At 37.3% G+C, this 21,546-nt stretch overlaps 1 non-coding gene across 1 annotated transcript; it reads right to left on the bottom strand.

Moving 5' to 3' along the window:
• Positions 1–12,582: 12,582 nt before the first annotated feature.
• LOC118849281 lies at positions 12,583–12,689 on the bottom strand. The gene has a single exon (XR_005010330.1). It is a non-coding gene; the product is annotated as a U6 spliceosomal RNA (small nuclear RNA).
• Between the last annotated feature and the right edge of the window lie 8,857 nt (positions 12,690–21,546).

Here is a 21,546-nt window from a genome sequence, read left to right as displayed (position 1 = left end):
TCCTGATCTTAGGTAAATGAATGTTGTACACAGAACACATGAAATTATAACTTGTGAACTTTAAAAGGTCAGAAGAATTATCGAAATCTCCTCAGTTACGAGAGAATAGCCAAATCCAGTGAGAAGTCAGGCCTGAGAAGTAACCTGCTTGCCCCTGCCCAACAGTGAAACAAACTGGTAGCTGAGAAATCATATCTTACAATCGAGGGACATAATTTGTCAATTGGCTATGATATACTATAAGTTGATATGGATTCCTTAAAGGGAAAAAAACTTTTGGAGCCAGGAAGTACCACTTCTTTCTGTGAAGGAGAGGATGTTTTGTTTTAAAACAACTACTTTAAATTTAAATACACTGTCCCTAAGATGGAAACCAACATTTATTAAGTACGTACTATATGTGCCAGGCATGGTGCTAACCATATCACAAGTATCACTCATTTGAGGGAATACTATTATGCTACAAGAAATGAGGAAGCATGGGAAGACTTGTATGAACTGATGCAACATAAAGGAAGAAGAACAAGGAGAACATTGTACGCAGTGATAGCAGTGTTGTCATGATGATAAATCAGGAAAGCCTTAGCTACTCTGATCAATACAATGATATGAGACAATTCCCAAGGACTCTTGAGAGAGAACTGATAAACTCTGAGTGTAGGTTAAAGCACATATTTTCCTCTTTGTTTTCCTTCCTTTTCTGGGGAAACCTGGCTAACATGGAAATATGTTTTTCATGACTTCACAAGTTAATTGATATCATATTGTTTGTCTTCCCAATGGGTGAGGGAAGGGCTAGAAGTAGGAAGAAAATTTGGAACTCAAAATTTGGAAAAAAAAAACAACAGTGTTAAAATAAATAAAGCATATGCTAAAAAAAACCCAAATATCCCTTATTTGATCTTCAAAACAACCCTGTGAGTACTGTTATTATTTTCATTTTATCATTGGGGAAATTGAGGCAAATAAAGCTTTAGTTACCTAGTGCTGTGCTTTGCCTCATCCCAGCTCCTCTGCCTGAGCCTTCTTCCCTTTGGCCTATAAGCTTTTGGGTGTCCAACCTACACTGAATGAAGGTAGTCACTCTAGTGTCACTCTTTATTTTTTAATTGATATTCAGTTTATGGTCTTTTGTTTTATGTAGAGCAGATAACAGCAGAAGGGAAGACCTGTTCCAGGACATCAGACAATACAAATTGCAATCCAGTAGACATCTACAATCATATTCAAGTTGTTAGAAGCCATTATAACATAGCCCTGAACAAAACTGAAATAATTCTAATTCAGGAAATAAAATTAAAAATACAAATAAACAGAAACCATTGAGGATTATGAAACTGTATGGATCCAGGAATGTTCAGGATACAATACTATAAGAGATTAAGTCTTAAGCAGATACAAACAAAGGTTCAGATACATGTATGGGTGGGTCACAAGACTGTACATAATTAAATGATGCCATGAGGAAAAAGGCAATGTTAAAACAAAATAAAATGTTGAAAACAGAAGAAAATTGCAGATATTTCTAATAAAAATAATTTACCTAGAAAATAGATCAAATAGAGATAACCATCAGGTCATCAAATAACAACAACTTTAACAATATCCTAGATACCATATTCCAAAAGCAACATAAATGAAAACTTTGCACACCAGAAGGCACAGTGGAAATAGAAAGAATCCCCCGATCATTTCCTGAAAAAGAAAGTAATCTTAAAATGAAAACTCCCAGGAATATTCTAGCCAAAGTGAGTGGGGAAGCAAGCATTTATTAAGCACCTATTATGTGTCAGGTACTGTGCTATGTGCTTTACAAATATTACCATAATTCATATAGAACTTCCAGACTAAAGAAAAAATTCTTTATTCAATTAGAAAGAAAGAGCTTATTATCATAGAACTGCAGTCAGGATCATAGAAGAGTGTAGCTATAACGATAAAACACAGAAGAATTCAGTCACATATTTCAAAAGGCAATGGGCTAACACTTAACAATCAAGGATAGCTTGCTTATTAAGTATAATCATACAGGGGAAAATTGATCTTCAATAAAATAGAAGACTTCCAAGCATTCCTGATGAAAAAAATCAGAACGGAACAAAATCTATGAAATGAAAAAGACAAAAATTAAGAGAAAGCTAGAAATGTAAATTTATTAGGGTCATTGGAATAGACTATGTAATGAGAAAATATCTATAGTCTAATGAGGAAAAAGAATTGGGTGTTCCTTTAGAAGCCTAATGTTTTTATGAGTCCAAAAGAAAGTTCCATAAGACAGACAGAGAGTCTTGGGACAGTTTTGGACTATTTTTGACAATCTTAAATGAAGAAATAAAAGGGAGGGGTAAGTAATACACTGAGAGGAAAAGGGGAGGAAGTAGGTAGAACTTATTAATTCATATAATCATGGTACATGAAAAAAATTTACAAAGAAGGGAATCATATGAAATTCACGTTCATTTAAACTGGAGTACATACACACATACACACAAATCCAGGGTAGGAAAACATAAATTTTAACACAGCAACAGGCAAAAAAATGGAAAGGAGATGGTAGAAAAGGGGAAGGATTGGTTATAAGCAGACAAACTCCAACTTTGGAGCATGAAGGAGATATTACAAGAAAAGAAAAGGAAAGGAAAGGAAAGAAAAGAAAAGAAAAGGGAAGGAAAGGAAAGGAAAGGAAAGGAAAGGAAAGGAAAGGAAAGGAAAGGAAAGGAAAGGAAAGGAAAGGAAAGGAAAGGAAAGGAAAGGAAAGGAAAGGAAAGGAAAGGAAAGGAAAGGAAAGGATAGGAAAGGAAAGGAAAGGAAAGGAAAGGAAAGGAAAGGAAAGGAAAGGAAAGGAAAGGAAAGGAAAGGAAAGGAAAGGAAAGGAAAGGAAAGGAAAGGAAAGGAAAGAAGAGAAGAGAAGCGAAGAGAAGAGAAGCGAAGAGAAGAGAAGAGAAGAGAAGAGAAGAGAAGAGAAGAGAAGAGAAGAGAAGAGAAGAGAAGAGAGAAGAGCCTATACTTGGAGTCAGGGCAAGGAGAAGAGAATAAAATCAGTCAGGCAATCAATGTTTTAGCACCTACCATGTGCTAGGTGTTATATTAGGTGTTGGGAATATGAAGAAAGGCAAAAAATTAAAAGCAGATAGCTTATTAGTGTTGAGCAAGTTCTTTCTCTCTCCCTAACTTCTTTATAAAGATGATTGTGGTGATAAGGAGAAGAAAAAGTATAAATTAGGGGTGGGGAACATGTGGCCTTGAAGCCACAGGCTCCCCGCTCCTGGTATAAGAGGATAAGATGGAGGGACATGAAAAATTAACTATCATTACTGTAAATGTTAATGCGATGACCACCCATAAAATGGAAGAAGGTAGGATAAAATTCAGAGAGCAGGGCTGAACATTATGTTGTTTACCAGAAAAAAAACATTTGAAACATAAAGATTCATACAAAGTGAAACTATGAAACAGAATTTATTATACTCCAAGTGAATTCAAAACAGCAAGGATAGTAATCATAATTTCAGACAATGCAACAGTAAAAATAGGAATAGTTAAAAGAGGTAAGGAGAGAAACTACATTATGCTTAAAGGCACCAAATACAATGGGTTCATATGAATTTTTGGCATATTCACCAAATGACAGCATCTAAATACTGTACTTGAAAGAAAGCATTAATTGATTTACAGGGATAAATAATCCATAACGTTATAAAAGCTAGGGACCTGAGTATTCCTCTTTTAGACCTAGACAAATCTAACAAAATTCAATTCATAAACATTTATTAAGTATCTATTATTTCACAGATACCAAGCTAAGCACTTTATAAGACATAAAAATCCAATTGAATGCCAAAACAAAACTTTAGGAAACAAAAGAAGAGATTTTTAGAATTAAAAGCAAATCACCATCAAACTAATAAATAAATACCAATAAGATACCCAAAAAAAAGGACAAAGGATAGTCCCTGACCTCAAGGAACTAACAATCTAATGGTAGACACAACATATGTGTCTGCGTGTGAGTATGTGTATATTGTATGTATATATGCACATATTGCATGTGTGTGCATTACATGTATACATAATCATATATGTAAAATAAATATATACATATATACATACATATACATACACACACAAACAAGCTATATACAGGATAAAAAGGAATTAACACAGAGAAGGCACATGAATTAAGAGAGTTTGGGAAAGGCTTGCTGTAAAAGATAGGATTTTAGTTGGAACTTAAAGGAGGTTGGGGAAACTAGTAGACAAAGTCGATGAGAGAGAGCATTTCAGGCATGAAGAACAACCAGAGAAAAGGCTGAGTCAAGAGATGGATTTTCTTGAATGTAGAATAGCAAGGAGCCCAGCATAGGAAGACTATAGGGGGCCTAGGTAATGAAAGGTGTTGAACTCCCAATATAAGATTTTGTATTTGATCCCAGAAGTGGTAGGTAACCACTAGAATTTATGGAGTAAGGAACTGACATGGTCAGACTGTGGTTCAGGAAAATTACTTTGGTGTATGAATGGAAGATGGATTGGAGTAGAGAGAGACTTGAGGCAGGCAGACCCACCATCAAGTTATTGCAATAGTCCAGGTGTGAAGTAATGAGTGCCTGTACTAGAATGGTGGCAGTGTCAAAGAAAAGAAGGGGATGTATTTGATATATGTTACAAAGGTGAATTCACAGGCCTTGACAATACATTGGATGTGAAGAGTGAGAGATAGTGAAGAGTCAAGGATGGCTTTATGGTTGTAAGCCTTAGCGACTAGGAAGATGGTATTGTCCTCTACAATAATAGGAAAGTAGGAATGTAAGAGAGTTTATGGGGAAAGCTAGTGAGTTCCATTTTGGACATGTTTAAAATGTCTACTAGATATTTAGTTTGAGATATCTGAAAGGTAGTTGAAGATGCGAGATTGGACAGTGGAGAGTTTGGGGTAGATTTGAGAATTACCAGCATAGAAATGGTAATGAAATCCACAGAAGCTGATGAAATCACCCACTGTGAGGTAAAATAAAGGGAGAAGAAAAGAGGGCCCACTATATAACTCTGTGGGAAACCCATGGTTAGAGGGTACAATCTGGACAAGGATTCAGTGAAGGAGATGGAGAAGAAACAGTCAGGGAGCAAGAGAATCAGGTGAGAAAAGCATACCCCAAGCTAGAGACAAGATAAGAGAAAGAAAGAAATTAAGAATAAAGCATTATAAATGTGAGATATGATGGCTCTGTAATAGCAAGCAAAGTGGGACTTTTTGTTTTGCTCTTTTTTCTTTTGGAGTTCTAGTTCTTCTCAGCACTAAGGCAATCAAGTGCCTTTGATTGAGACTTGTCTTTGTTTAAATCGAGTTTTTGATTAGTCAAGAGTCTTTGATGATCTGCTTAAGTCACAAGAAAGCCTAAGTCATATGAGTTAGAGTCACTTGGTTGTGACACCTTCTGTGGGCTGACCCTAAGAAGTGTATATATAATTTGAGGTTAGCATTTTGTTTTGGGGGCTCACTCATTGGAAGAGTGTTCCTGTGACTTGGCCAGAAGAGACTCTGGGTAGCTGTCAAGGAGGTCCTCCTACCCCAGCTTTGAAAATCCAGGTGTTGGTGCTTCTCTCTCTGGTAAATATGTATGTATTGCCATGGACAGAAGGTTAGAAGCCCTGTCTGCTGATTTGTGTTATTTGCTCTGTTTATATAATTTCTGCTTGTAATTTCTGTTGGTGTTTTCTCTGAAGTTCAGGGTGCTGACTTTTTTCCCTGAACTAAGTGAATGATATATGTATGTTTAATTAAAGTGAGACTGTAAACCCTTTAAAGTTGCTTTCCTTAGAAAAGCAGATCAAAGAACCTGTGCTAGCAGCCCTCCTATGTGCTGGTGTTGTTGGTCTTGTTGTTTGTCTTATACCTTCACAGCAGCTGCTGGTAATGTTGTAACAGGTTCTCTGGAAATTACTGAATATGAATAAAAATAAGTACACATATATTCTAAGCTGTATATTATATCTATCCAAAAATTGAACATGTGTTAAGGAATCAAATCCTCATAAACAAATACAGAATGGCAAAAAATATTAAACATGATCTTTACTCATCATGATACAATAAAGATTACAGTTAATAAAGTACATTTGAAGAAAGAATTGCAATTTAATTGAAGAACAAATAATTCAATCCTAAAGAATTATTAGATAGAAGAACAAGCCATGAAAACAATAGCTACTTTCATCAAAGAAAATGAAAACAGTGAAATAAACCAAACCTTTCAGGATACAGCCAGAACAATCCTTTGGGGAAACACACACACAAACATACACACACAATACATATACATATATGCATACACATATATGCATACATGTATGTGTGTATAAGACCGAACATCTACATTAGCAAAAAGAGAAAGAATATTTAAATGATTTGATATGCAGATAAGCAAATAAATAAATACCTAAAACCAAAAGACATAAAAATCCAATTATTAATTATTTGTTTGGTTTTTTTGGCAGGGCAGTTGGGGTTAAGTGACTTGCCCAAGATCACACAGCTAATACATGTGTCAAGTGTGTGAGGCAGGATTTGAACTCAGGTCCTCCTGACTCCAGGGCCGGTGCTCTACTCATTGTGCCATCTACCTGCCCCTATAAAAATCCAATTGGACACCAAAACAAAACTTTGGGAAATAAAAGAAGAGATTTTTAGAATTAAAAGCAAATCACCATTAAACTAATATATAAAACATAGCTCTTTGTTAAAATATATATGCATATATAGATATATAATAGACAAAAATTGGCTAATCTGATTTTTAAAAGAAAAAACTAATTGCTTTTACTAAAAATAAAAAAGAGCGGGCAGCTAGGTGGTGCAGTGAATAGAGCACCGGCCCTGGAGTCAGGAGGACCTGAGTTCAAATCCTGCCTCACACACTTGACACATGTATTAGCTGTGTGACCTTGGGCAAGTCACTTAACCCCAATTGCCCTGCCTTGCCCCCTGCACAAAAACAAACAAGACTAAGAAAGAGAATTTATAATAAATTAAGTTAAATTAAATGCAGTTATCAGAAATTATTTTTGCTCAATTGCATGCCAACAAAATGCATAAATTAAATGAATAGATGGAATGAATAAGTGTTACAACTCTATTCTAAGAATATTGGGGGACGTAATGGGGGAAAAAACAGCATACAGACACAAGACCACATGCTCTTGTATACACTCCCTTCTCTCATCTGACACTGCTACCTCATTATATCATGTCTGCACTATTGCCTATAGCACATTGCATCGTATCTCTGCTCAAGTCTCTCCCCACTTCAATCCATTCTTCATTCAGCTGTCAAATTAATCATCTTAAAGCATAAATCTAGCTATGTCACTCCCCTATTCAATAAACTATAGTGGCTCCCTATCACCTCCAAAGTCAAATAGAAAATCCTCTGTTCGATATTCAAAGCTCCCTTACTTTTCGGTTTTCTTACACCTTTCTCTCCCCTACTCCTATGTATCATTCAGTCCATTAACACTGTTTTGCATGAGACAATTGATCTCCAGACTCTGGTAATTTTAGCTAACCATTCCCCATTCCAATAATATTATCCCTTCTCATCTCTGCTTCCTTTTCCCCTGGCTTCTCTTAAGTCCCAGCTAAAACTTCATCTTCTATAAGAAGTCTTTCCTGAAACTTCTTGCTTCTAGTGTCTTCCAATTATTTATTATCTCCCATTTATCCTTTTTCATTGTAAGTACTTGTTTGCTTGTTTTGTCCCTCTTAGTCTACAAGATTATAGCCTGAAATCTTAAGTCTTGATCTTAACAGTGGGATCTTTAAAAAAATTTTTTTCTTTGCATCCTTAGTGCTTAGCACAGTGCCTGGCACATGGAAGGTGCTTAATAAATGCTTATTGACTGACTGATCCCTGCACACACATACATGTTTTCTCACACACAAACATTCTTAGTTGAGCACACAAAAGATAAGGGAAAGATAAAATACAAAAAGTGAAGAAAAGGTGCTTTGGAGCTAGTGGTTCATAGACTGGGTGTGAGAATAGGTCAATGAGGTGAGAGATAGAGTCAGTAGGTGGAAAAATGCTGATGAATGTGAACCAGTGGGTTGGCTGGTAGCAAAGAGAAAGAGTTGTTGGATAGGAAATAGTATTGCATTAATCAGTAAGCAACCACAGGATTCTAGTTGTGTTTTGTTATTTTTTTGAAAGCGTATAATGCCAAGGCATTGGGAAAAAAAAGTAATAACAACAAAAGAAGCACAGCCTAGTTAATTTCGAATATCTTTTGCAGGCATTTCAGTGTGTTTTCTCTAAGTGGTGAGAACAAGATAAGAACTTAAGTATTGCCAATTTCACCAGTGGTTCCTTGAGAACCACTATTTCTCACAGTAGTTAGCTCTTTGCCTTTTTATTGAGGCTGAAAAAATGGACAAAACAAAACCGAAACTGATTCAGTTAACCTCTTCATATCAAACAAAACAATAGGATATAATGTAGAGGGCTGAACTGTGAGTCAAAAGACTGATTCCAGTCCTGGCTATTGTCTTTTAACTAATCCTGACTAATTACTTGTGTGATCAAGGGCAAGTTGCTTTACTATGCTAGACTTTTATTTCATCATCTGTTAAATGATAGGGCTTAATTGAGCTTTTTGAGATTTTCACTTAATGTAAGGAAGAAACTTCCTAACAATTGCAGGGAACCTAAAGTAGAATAGATTGCCTTCAGGGATAGTGGATTTCTCCTCAATAGAAGCCTTCATGCTAGAAAAAAAAAAACAAAACACTTTTTTGGTACATAGTAGAGGACACTACTGTCGGTTCACTGCAGGTTAAACTCAATGACCTCTGGCATCCCTTCTATCTCTAATCCTGAGATTTCTGGAGGAAAAAAAAGACTGAATTCACTTTTCAGCTGGATATTATGGCACTGTATAGACACAGCTGATTGTTGGCTTGTATCTTCAGTTAGCAAAGGTTTCCCTTAGTACCGCATAGCTGACCCTGTAGGACAGAAAATTTGTAATATTGACTATTTTATTTCTCTCATTCTATAAAATCAAGCAATTCCAGATTGTATCTTAACTAAGATAAGAGACGATAATGCCCATTCTTTTAACTTTTGGAGGTAATAAACATGCCAGGCTGAATATAGAAAAAAAGATGGCTTTAGAAGCTGGGAAGACATGCAGAGGTCATCAACTCATATCTGAACCATGAATCCTTTCTAAATATCTCTGACAAGTGCTCATTCACTTTAACCTTGAACAATACAAATGACAGAAAACTCACTACTCCTCAAAGATGCCCTTGATTTTTAGATAGCTCTAATGCTAGGAAATTCTCTTTATATTGAGTTGAAACATGCCTCTTTGCTACTTCCACCCATTGGTACCAGTTCTCCCTTCTGGAACCATATCCAGTAAAAGCCTATGTACTTTTCCATTTATCAACCATTCATATATCTAAAGACAACATCCACGTTCTTCTAAGTCTTCTCTTTTGCAAGCTAAGTATCCTAACATCAATCATTCCTCGTATGACATCATTTCCAGTCCTCTCATGATAATGAGAACTGGCTTCAATTTGTCAATATTCCCACCTTGAAGTGTTCACGTGTGCCCTCTTAAAAAAAAAAAGCATACAAAAACAGCTCCATCATCTTAGGTCCAAAGAAGGCTGTTCATGAGTTTCAAATGCAGAACTGACTATTGTGCATCATATTTAATCTGACTAATGTACAATACAATGGAAAGACCATCTCCTTCCTTCTGGTAAGTAGTGTACTCCTGTGATTGACCATGTGACTAAAACATATCATCCCTTTGCGTTACTTCCTTCCTAACTCCTTTCTTGGAGACATGAATTGCAACAATTGAAATATTGATGGATTCCTAGTTTTTGTTCCCTTCCTCCCTCCTCCCCCACACCTCTTGGTTTGACCCTCATTAAGTTTTCTGACCCTACAAGATATCCCTCATTTGTTCCCTAGAGTATTCCCTTAGATCTGCACATCACTTTGATTGCTCTCACATCTGGGATTCGTCACATGCTTGTGTTAACCGTGACCATCTGCAGCATTACCCAGCAGGATTTAGGAGACACTCAGTCAGAAAAATCATCCCTACTAAGAACAACATATGGAAAAAATTAAGAAAAGACGTCTTCCATTGAAAGCCCTTTAAAATATATATTTATGACAGGCACACAGACAGAAAGATATTGCCTTTCCTCCACAAGGGTTAAAGGAAGAGCCTTACTTCTTCTAAAGATTACACAATTAATTATGCAAGATAAATGCAAATGTTTGGCATGGTCATGTATAAACACAGGGATTTTCTCACAAAGTCTTGTTTAGAACCAGGCGTCGCCTCCAATAGAAATGTCTCTCATTTTCCATGGACTCTCCTGATACTTCATATGAGAACAAATGAAGATTTCATAATTAGGGATAGGGGAAGCCGGCCACGTTTTCCTGGGTTGGTTCATTGAACATCTCCAACTATTTTTCCAATGCTTTGGGTTTGGCAAAAGCCAAAATAAGTTTTGCCAAGCATTTTTCCCTTAATTTTTAAATCCATGTGCATTAAGGGAAATTTAATCCGTATGTTTCTGATTCATTTACACTTAACTCATCAAAATGTTGTTTTGTAAGAGGCATTTGGTCTCCAACAAGACTTATGAGCCCTCTTTAAAAAAAGCGTACAAAAACAGCCCCATCATCTTAGGTCCAAAGAAGGCTATTCACCAGTTTCAAATGCATAGACTGAATGACATTGATTTCTTTGCAATGTAGCTGTTAGGCTTCTGTGAGTCCTAGACTTTCAAATAGCTCTTACTTTCATCCATCTATGGAATGGGGATTCCACATGTGCAGAGCAATGAAGAACTAATTCCATCTAATTTCTGCATATTCTTGCTTTTGCTCTTAGTGTACTACAATACTATGATCATGTGTGGCTGTTCTGACTTTCTTGGGAGGGTCTTTCTGCAGCATACTACATTCTTTCAAGGATAGATCAGAACAAAAACTGACCTAGTATTGGGTTTTGGGAATTGTGTTTGTTGTGATTGTGGCACCTAGGGAAAGCAATGACAACGAGAAGAGGTCAGATGTGCATAGGGATTGGGGATGGACTTCCTACATAAAGGGATTGAGATTGAGAGGAACACTAATTCAATTTAAGTCAATACAACAATGGTTGCTATTGTATTATGTTCAAGGCAAAGAGATAGGATGAGGTAGTGGATAGAGAACTAGTTATAGAGTGACTGAAATCTGTGTTCAAGTCTTACCTTTGATACACACACTGGTTGCATAAACATGGACTAATCACTTAATCTCTCTGTATCCTCAGATAATTCTGTGAACATTCCATGTAGTAGTACACCAAAACATAAAAGGGAATAAGGAAGCCAAATGTTGGTTGCTTCCTAGTTTAACTTACGATTCTTGTTAAGTAAATACTAAACTCAGCTTTTTCTATGTTTCTGAAGACCTATTAAACGCTGTCAGTATTCTCTCAAAATCCCCCAGACTAGCTGTTAATCACTGGTATTGGAAGTTTCCATACTATGCATTCCATAAACTGATGAAAAGAGATGTCTTGCACAAAACAACAACAAAATACAGCCTTCAAGGCCCTATGCTAAACACTGGGGATACAGAGAAAAATAAACAAAAATAGTCCCTGCCCTAAAGGAGCATCAGGTCCAAATTTCATTTTGCAGGTGAGGAGGTTAAAACTCCAGGCATTTTTCCCCAAAGAGGGGAAATGTTTTGTTCAAGGTCACACATTTCATTTCTATTAGAAAGAAGATCTATTTATCTAGACTCCCCCATTCAGTAATCACTCAGTTTCACCACACAAGAAGTTGTTTCTGCAGAATAGAGGAGAGTACACTATTTGGGGAGCATTGCAAGTAAATTCTTCCCTACAAGCAGCAGAACAGATTAGATAACCTCCCAAGTCCTTGCTAAGTCCTATTCATGACCACTACTCTCCATCTGTTAGGTGGAAAGTTGGAATGGTACAAGCTAGTGTAATAAAGGCTTCTATAGTTTGCATAGGGATGGGAGAATTTAATTCAATTCAGCAAAAGTATTCAGTTTTTGTAATATACAAGGTGAGAGACAGTAGAGTGGAGTGGAAAGATTGTGGAACTTGGAGTCAGTAATTTCTGAATCAAAATCTCAGTTCTGACTCACACTAGATGTGTGACCAAGGCCAAGTCATTGAATATCCATGAGCAATACTAATGATTCTCCAAGATTATGAAAGATAGATGGGTTACCATTTTTTTTGGAACCACTGCCCTCCCCACACAAAATGCAGGGGCTTGGTATTGCTTTAGGTAAAAGGTACTGCTGATGTACAGTTGTTTCAGTCGTGCCTGACTCTTTGTAACCCTATTACAGATACCTTGGCAAAGACACTGGATTGGTTTGACATTTCCTTCTCCAGCTCATTTTACAGATGAGTAAACTGAGGCAAACAGGGTTAAGTAACTCTTGATTTGAACTTGGGTCTTCTTGACTCCAGGTCTGACACTCTATCCACTGTGCCTCCTAGAGGCCATAGAAAAGAAATATGGAATGCTTCATGAATTTGTATGTCCTCCATGCACAGGGGAAATGCTAATCTTCTCTGGATCATTCCATTTTCGGTGTATGTGCTGCTGAAGTGAATATAAAAGGTTCCAGGAAACAGGAAAACAAAAATAATGAAAAAAGTGACATGGTCCCTAGCTCAAGGAACTTATAATTTTGTATTAGAGATAAGGTATATGCACAAATAATTATAAATTATAATACGCAGATCAATTAGTAGAAATTTTTGTACTTGGAGAAAATTATACAATATGCACTAAAGAAAGAGTGAGTCACTGCCTCAAATCAGCTCTTAAGACAATTCCATTTGGTTTGGGAAAAAAATTAGCAGACGCTAACAAGACATGCAGAGAAGACATCCACCCTTTTGATAATTTCCTATTTTAATTACTGATCCTTGCTTGAGTCTATTAAACTCAATTGTTTGAATACTTCTGAAAAATCATTAAATGCTGTCAGCACCCTTTAAATTTTAGTACTCTGTGGCCAAACCCCAGTTACTTCACCCTAGTTATTGCTCTACCACAACCATATACAGATACATATACATGCTTCTGAGAAAATATGTGAAAAATAAATGCAAAATACTAGGGGAAATTTGAGGAGGGAGGATTCAGTTCTTGCTGAGGGGAATCAAAGAAGCCTTTGCAGAGGAGGTAGTATCCCTTTCCTCAGACAGCAAAAACTTGGTGGCTTTGATAGTTGTATTATGCTCTATTTTCAGACTGTAAAGATGAGGCGTCAATAACTTGCTATATACAAAATATATGACTGTGGCAGAGTGGTGGTGGCATGGTGGGGGGAAGTGATTTACTAAACTTTTTGAATTGTTTTATGCATTTCCACCTTTGATCCATGTCATCACAAAGTTGGTTTTTCCCCCCCCTAAAGTGACTATCTCTGATTCTCCTTTCTAGAACTGGCCAGGCTTGCAGTGAATGAGTAGGATGTAACAAATAGCCCAGGCTGGAAGTTTCACTAAATAGTTATTTCCAAATAAAATTACACTAGTTTAATTCTGCCTTGGATTAGATACTGTTTATATTAAAATGGAGTAAAGTGTCCTTTCCAAATCTTTGAAGTAGGCATCACATATAATTGGCCTTATAAAAATAAACTGACTAGCCAATCAGACCATCCATCTAATCTGTTTCAGGAAAAAATATTAATCTCATAATGTTCTGGTTTCACCAAGCCTCTGTATATTTAGATTTTTTTTAAAAAAAGAATTACTAGTTCCTGAAACTTTTCATTTTTCCATGATCACCCTCCCACTTAATTAGAGCCACTATTCTCAAAAGAACTATAATAAAAGGAAGCTTTTTCCCCTCTAACTCAGTGCAAACTTGTGATATGCAGTCAATATTGATGCTTTCCTGAAAATGTTTCATGTCCTTATTTCTAGGACAAATGAAGGGCTAAATTTAAAAAAAAACAATGAAGAAATCCTTTAGTAACAACATGTAAACAGATCCTATTTCACTAGAATCAGAAATAATGACAGGCTCGTACTTTTCATGCTTGGTTTCAGGCCCCTCAATTTTGAATTTTTCCAAAGTTGAAAGAATTATTTCTTTCATCCCTACAAAAATGACTTGACTGCTCCTCTATTTTCTTCTTTGGCTCTTAATCCTCTTCTCTTCATTGGCTGCCTTTCCTCTTCCTGCATCTTAAATATGATATTCCTATGACATTCTGGCCTTCTCAGCCCTCTTCTCTTCTTTCTCTATGGTCCTTCTTTGGCAGTCACACCCATTTCCATGTTTTCAATAGTCCCAATGAGGTTGACTTTCAAAACAAATCTCTAGGCCAGATCTTTCTTTTGAGTGCCAACCAGTATTTCCAACCATGCTGAGGACATATCGGCATGAATATCCCATCAGCACCTCCAACTCAAATGGAAATCAGTCTTTCTTCCAAAACCTTCTTCTCCTGGCTTCCCTGTTTCTATCAATGTTAGCATCATTCGCACACTTACCTATACTTAGAACCATGGAGGCATCTTTGGTTCCTCCCTCAAGGACCATGTTGTAACTTTGCGTCTCTTTCCCCATCCCATGCCTACCTAGCACAAAGCTTTGCCCATAGTCGACACTTGCTGAATGAATGAATAACTGAATGGCTTCTTTCAATTCTACCCATTCTTTCCCTCTAAGATTGCCTCCCATTTATACTGCATGAATCTTGTGTGTATATAGTTGTTTACATGTTGCCTTCTCATTTGAATGTGAGCTCCTTGAGGGAAAGGATCTTGTTTTTGTTTTTCCTTTCTTTATATTCCCCAATGCTTGGCACATTTAAAATTCTTAATAAATGATTGTTGACTGACTAACAGGTGTCTCTCAAGATGATCCTCTTCTTTCAATTCCTACTGATGGCAACCCAGTCCAGTTCTCTATACCTTTCATTTAGACTATTTAAAGACTCTTTTGAAAAAAACATTTTTATTTTGTTAAATATTTCCCAATTATATATAAAATGGGTTTTTTAACAGTCGTTTTAACATTTAACATTTTAACAATCATTCAAAAAATTTTGAGTTCCAAATTCTCTTTCCCTTCTGCTTCCCCCCACCCGCCCCCCTCACAATCCCAAGAAGGCAAGCAATTTGATTTTGATTATACATGTGATGTCATATCAAATGTATTTCCATATTAGCCATGTTGTGAAAGAAAACACAAGCAAAATAAAACAATACAAATAAAGTTTAAAAAAGTATGATTCAATCTGCCAGAGTTCATCAGTTCTCTCTCTGAAGGTAGATAGCATCTTTGATCATGTGTCCTTTGGAATCATCTTGAATCATTGTCTTGATCAGAGTAACCAAGTTTTTCACAGTTGAGCATCCTCACAATATTGCTGTTACTGTGTACAATGTTCTTCTGGTTCTGCTCACTTTTCTTTGCATGAGTTCATATATGTCTTTCCAGGTTTTTCTGAAACTATTCCAGTAGACTATTGATTAATTTTCCTATATCTAATCTTTTGTCCCTATAATGCTTCCTTCATATAACAGACAGATAAATCTTTCCTAAGCATAGTTTTTTCATGTAACTCAATTGGTCAAAAAACATCAATGGCTCCCCATTGCCTATTAAATAAAGTCAAGTTTATTTGAATTAAGGCCACATACCTTGTCCCAATTTATCTTACCAATCATATGTTTCCTCCCATGATATATATTATGGTCAAATTAAACTGTTTTACATTTCCCAAATATATTGTTCCAACCTCTACTTCTGTGTATGTGCCAAAACCTTCCCACCAAGTTCCAGAGAATAAAGACTGCTGGACTAGAACAGGACCTCCTTCTTTCAAAGCCCCAGTCCCAACCACCTTCCCCTTCTTCCCCATCTGCTCAGAATTTTAACACTGTACCCCCAAGGGCCACTGGATCATGGAGTCTCTTTCCTTAAACCCCATCCTACCTCCTCATGAGGTCACAATTGGATCTCCCTTCCAAGTAGTTGTGGACTCAGCTCTCTTGCAGGTCTTGACTATGGAGTCAGTTTTGCCATTTATACCCTGCTCTGCCACTATATCTTAAATACCTCTGGGTTTTGTCCTTCAACCCTCCATGGTACCCTAAGGAACCTAAGGCTTTTCCATTGACTGCAGCTAAACTCTCCTACATGTGTTGTTTCCTGTAACAGAATGGGAGTTCTTTGTGACCCAGGACAATCTTACATTTATATATGTATTCCCAAAGCATAAGACAGTGCTTAGTACAATTGTAAGTGTTTAATATAAAGGTTTTCATTCCTTTAACATGAATTGTCTTGGTGAATCTACTATGCCTCCATACATATACACATCCACCTGTTGAGATCCCAAATTTCCTTAAAGTCCAGCTCAAATGCGTTCTCCTCCATGAAGACTCTTTTGACTCCTAGCTAGAAATTTTTCTCTCTTGCTTCACCTCTGGTAGAAAAGTATACCTCTCTTCTGCATTTATCTCAATCATGGTTATACTACAAAAATTTTATGTATCTATCCTACAACAATTTTATGTATCTATCCTACTTGATGTCATGCTCTATAAGGATAGGGACTGTGTTTTATGTATCTTCATATTCCCCTAGAACAATGCTTTGCACATAGTAGGTACTCCAAAAAGAATGGACAGTTTGACATTATTACTCTAACAAAGCCGTTGAATTTGTTTTGAGTGGGTGACATATTTTACATGACTTTGAATTTAATTATGAAGGGTTTTTTTTTTGGTTTTTAGCAGAACACACGTGAGTATGATAGAAATCTAAATAGCTATTTAGAATGTGAAGAAGGATGAATCAGAGAGATACGAAAGAAAGAGAAGTATATGGGAGAGAAGCACAATTAGAAGGTGACAAAGTATTAGGCCTTCAATGATGTTCTAGCAACGGATCAGTGAGGGAAAGAAATACGTTTTCCATTGGGAGAAGAAAACACTGGAGGAAACATGGATGTGGCATGTGAAATCATGGCATGATTCTTCCAGGGAAGCAGATAGTCATACGCTTGTTATATTCTACTTGCTACACCCACCCAAAGGCTTATGATGCTAATGCACCATATTTTTTTCATTTTCTCCCATATTCTTCAGTGTTTTTTGTTAAGATGTAGTTAGGGTAGAGGACAAGGTCAGGGGTTCAAACTTCATGGATTAAAAAGTTGGATAGGTGTCTCTATAGTACTTCCAAAGAACAAAATTTAATTATGTTTTGCCAACAGGTCAATTCAATTTCATCAACATTATTGAATACTATTTGTAACAGCACACTGTGGGCAGCTAGATAGCACAATAGATAGAGTGCTGGGCCTGGAGTCAGGAAAACTCATCTTCCTGAGTTCAAATCTGGCCTTAATAGCTTACTACATACACACTTGCCACGTGACCCTTGGCAAGTCACTTAATCCTGTTTGCCTCAGTTCCCCATCTTTAAAAAAAATGAGCTAGAGAAGGAAATGGTAAATTACTCCAGTGTCTTTGCCAAGAAAATGCCAAATGGGGTCACAAAGAGTTGGGAATGACTGAAAACAATTGAATAACAACAACAAAAAAGACATTATACTAAGCTCTAGGAGAAAGGCACGCTCTTCCTTAAAGGGACTTATATTCTAGTCAGGATTCCAACAGATAAATGGAAAAGGAAATACAAAATCAGTTGAGGAAGAGGAGAGCCCTGACATCTGGAAAGCTTCAAGTATGGTGCCCAGAAAAATAACTTCATCTGAAGAGATTTACTTCTGATTTGTATTCTTTCCTACTCTAAAAATGACCAGAACTAAGCTTTAATTTCTAGGGGTTCATTTCAAAAAGTCACAAGTGACTGATTCCATGACATTTTAAATTGAAAGCACCATTTGAGTGTTTGCACAGACAATGAAAAAAAGATTTTGAATGAATTCAGTAGCAAAGCATAGAAAAAGAGACTTACAAGTTGTTATTAAAAAAATGGGTTCTGGAGGTCACCCAAGGATGCTTACCTTAGAAAAATTTTGGGACTTACCTGCCCCCTCCCCCCAGAATACCCTCTAGAGGAGGTTTTGTATCAGGGAATCTCTATAACCTGGCTCCAGGTTATAGTGGGAAAGCCTAGAAATGTAAACGGTCCTCTGTGTGGTATCTTTTAGTTTACTCCAAATCACATTATAAGAATACTATGAAGAGATTCTGTGAATCCAAGGTCATTCCTCCATCAGTGGAGAGAGTTTCCACACTAGTGAGTCCCCCATACCTATGAAATCATAGTTCTATATCCCCCTGCCCCCAAAAAACCGTTAGAGTGGTATCTGACGATGGAGGGTCTTTAATGCTAGAATAAAAAAGGCTGGGGTTTATGCTGTAACAAACCATTGCTCAGTCCGGGGTGGTTGGGGTGCTTTGACTTCTCCCTCTCTGCTGAGAACTCCCTTGCATCTCTGGGCCTATGCCCTGGCATATCAGGTTTATAAGAACATGGCAGACAAAGCAGAGGCCTAGTTAGGTGAGCTGGGCCTAGGCTATAGGACTACTGGCTGACTTTTCCATTTTGTGCTTCTCGAGCATGGGTGACTAATCAGCAACTGTAAGATGGATATTGGGGACAATTTTATGAATTCAAGAGGTTAGTGTCCCTGGATTGCTCAGGCTCTGCCAGATGCACTATAGAAAGAACCCTCACAGAGCCTCATGGAGGAGAGGTGGCAGGAAGGAGCCAATCTACAAAAAGAGGGATCAGGCTATTTTTGTCTCATTGTCTCTGGCTATTTCTACCACCTATCACAAAGCACCGAGGAAAATATTTAAAGCTTAAATTTTGGTTCATTATCTATAGAATAATTTTACGTATCTATATATCTCTATTTATTTGTGTCTAATGATAGCCATTTCTAGGGCAGGGAGTAGGGTGGCATGGAAGGGAAGGAAGAAAAAAGAAATTTACACGATATCTGTGTTGTATATTTGGAGGAAATAAGAAGTTATACATGATAGGTTTGCAGTTTCATGTGCAATTATCATTTTTATTGTACTGCGTTATGGAAATGCTTGTTTTGTTCTGTGAATTGAAAATAAAATAAATTCTAAAAATTGGCAGGAAATTTATAAGTACTGTCATATTCTCCTGAAGGTTGAGACTTAGAAATGAAAGACACAAAGCAGTATGCAGGTCTACTGGAGGCAGCTATGTGACGTGGTTGCTGGACTACTGAACTTGGGCTTTAAGGGAGACATTTACTAGCTGTCTTACCTTGGAGACACAACCTTCTGTAACTGTTTCCACATTGGGAAAATGGCGGTAACGATAGCACCTATATTCCAAAGCTATTGTGAGAATCAATTAAATGACATTTAAAATACTCTGCAAACCTTGAAGCACTATATAAATGCTAATGATTATAGTAATAGCAGCAGCCAGAGGAGTAGTAGTTTTTTACCTTGGTTCTGCACTATGCAAAATTTCCTCTAGATCCATGTTTTTGAGCAAGCCACCAGAGTCAGGGATTGAGATCCTTCTCTTGCTGGTATTCCTCTGGTATACATCTCCTCTATGAGGCTCTGGAATGGATGTAGAGAAGATACTTTCTGTAATAAATGTGGCAGAGCCTGAGGAATCCAGGAACACGAACCTCTTGAGTTCACAAAATTACCCCCAACATCCGTTTTATTGATGCTGATTAGTCACCTATGCTCAAGAAACACAGAATGGAAAGGTCAGCCAGTAGTCCCACGGCCCAGGCTCAGCTTGCCCCCTGCTATAGTTGCCATATTAAGAGGTGGGGAAAGGATGCTGCCCTTGGCCCCAGCCCTTTGTGCTAAATCTGAAGGGGAGCTACTTGTCACATAAGAAAACAGAAGGAAGAAAGCTCATTGGAAGTTGTATCTTCTTTTAAAAGTGATGCAGCTGCTCCCCCTTCACTGTCACTGAAATAAGGGACCAATACGATGATTGGTTCTGTTGTCGGTTAGTTGTTTTTCAGTCATGTCTGATGCTTGGTGACCTCATTGGAAATTTTCTTAGCAAAGATTCTGGAGAGCTTGCCATTAACTTCTGTAGCTCATTTTATCGATGAGGAAACTGAAGCAGACTTGGTTAAGTGGCTTGCCCAGGCTCACACAGTTAGTAAGTATCTGAGGTTGGATTTGAACTCATGTCTTCTTGACTCCAGGCCCAGCATTCTATCCACTGCACCACCTAGCTGCCTCAATGATTGATTTATCATCCCCTAAACCATATAAATTGATCATCATTGAGCCAGCAGTTTGTTGTCCAGAAGTGCTTCTGTTCATACTCCATGAGAGTGTAGCACCACCCTCCTCCCCTTACAGTGCATCAGGCAATAGGAAGTTTTAAAGGGTTGTTGAGAAGAGATCCCAGAATGACAGTGATAAGGATGAATTGGGGGTGGACAGGAGGGAGGCAGAGAAGCAGACAACATAAGTGGCAAGACTGATAGGGGCATATTTCTACGATCCAGGTGGACGGATGGCAGAATGTAGTTATTTCATTCTACTATAGGCTCTTGGATGGGATTTATGTTATATTTGAGTCATGATGAACAAGTACCAAGAAACTCAGTTGACCCGGATCTTCTGAGATATTCCTACGACATGTTATAACCAATCAATTGGGTACACATGAGCTCTTTGTAGATAGAAAATTTCTACCTACTATAGGTAGAAATTTTTAATATAATGGGAAATTAGTCAACCTGATGCTACAAATAGTCAAATTATTTAGCCATTTACCATGCACTTTGAAATATCTGCTTTTTTCAGTAGTATTTATGGATTTGCACTGCTCTATCTGCCTCCTATTGCTTAGACTGCCTGAAGACCAAGGGAACAGATTTGCAAGATGCCTGATTAGAAGAAGAAACATAGTTTATGGCCATGGAACAGGGGAAGTTTAACTGATCCCTATAGTTACAAAACTTCTTACTTTGCCTGAGTTCCTAATGAAAAGCTGTTTAGTTACAGGCATTTGGGTAATGGTGAGAATATTTTACTTTTCATCTTATAGACACAAATTCATTTGTCCCATGGAGAAATAAACTTTACTTTTGTGCTTTTATCCAACATCTAAGTAATTAAATAAAAAAAATCAGTGGATCCATTTATGGTTGCTGCTGGAGTGCCCATCTCTCAGGCTAGCTTACCAGAAGTCTCAAATGGCCACTAGATGTCAGGCTTGCAAAGTAATTAAATGGCCACTGCAAGGCCATCTCTTGGACTTTAAAATTATCAGTTTTCCTCATATGTCCGAGTGGGATTCTGCTGCTACCCTGGTGACTGTGACATTAAGTCACAGGTCTTAACTCATATAGAGCTGTGCCACTTGGGAGCTCATTTCTAGCTGAGAGTTTCCAAGCCTTAGATTTGTGCTATTGTGACTGTCCTTGTTGGGAAATTGTTGTAGTGCCAGGAACAAAATTCTGCTTCTTTTCTCTTGACCAGCTACGTTGCCACAGGGGA

Source organism: Trichosurus vulpecula, chromosome 4, assembly GCF_011100635.1.
Source record: "Trichosurus vulpecula isolate mTriVul1 chromosome 4, mTriVul1.pri, whole genome shotgun sequence".
In the NCBI taxonomy this organism is placed as follows: domain Eukaryota; kingdom Metazoa; phylum Chordata; class Mammalia; order Diprotodontia; family Phalangeridae; genus Trichosurus; species Trichosurus vulpecula.
This window is presented reverse-complemented; position numbering and strand designations above follow the sequence as displayed.